This window comes from Eurypyga helias, unplaced genomic scaffold (assembly GCF_000690775.1).
Source record: "Eurypyga helias isolate BGI_N326 unplaced genomic scaffold, ASM69077v1 scaffold19963, whole genome shotgun sequence".
Taxonomy (NCBI): Eukaryota; Metazoa; Chordata; class Aves; order Eurypygiformes; family Eurypygidae; genus Eurypyga; species Eurypyga helias.
In genome coordinates this window covers 1-665 of record NW_010242091.1, presented here as the reverse complement: position 1 = coordinate 665, position 665 = coordinate 1, and positions in this window count along the sequence as shown.

Sequence of the window (665 nt, the reverse complement as noted above, 5' to 3'; positions counted from 1 at the left end):
TGCTGAATTACAAAGGGGAAGTAAAAAAACAAACCCTCTTTCCAAAAAGAACTGCAGTTAAATTGAAAAAATGAATAGGCACCCCGCACAGGTCTAAACATTTTTTATTTTTATTTTTAAAAAAACCCAGTATGTCTAAATAGTTGTATAAAGTAGACCTGCTAGCTGAAAATGTTCTTGTTATGCATCTTCTTTCTGTGAAGGAATGCCCTTTCTCTGTGGAAATCATACCATTTTAATCTGGATAAAGCCCAAAGCATCATTTAGTGCGAGTGACTGCTCGGATTCTTTGACTGGAAAAGGTAACAAGTTAGTGACTCTGACACCGCAGGTACTACAATTAATTCCATTTTCATGGTTTGCTATGAAATCATTTTTCACATTGTTCTGTAATATACTGTTAGAATAAACACATTGTACTAAGATTGTTTAATGAAATTGTAAGCGTTACAGTTCTAAATATACATGTTTTAAAAAGAAATCCACCTTTCTCTGCTGCTGTGACTTGTCCCCACTTTTCCTGAAAGACGCGATTGTCCCATCCGTTTTAGCCAAAGCGGCTTTAACGGGAGAGGGATTTCCTAACCCTAACTAAGGGGCAGTACTTGGTTACACAGGGCGGTGTAAGCGGGCTCTGCCGGCAGCCCACGTCTGTCTCGGGACAG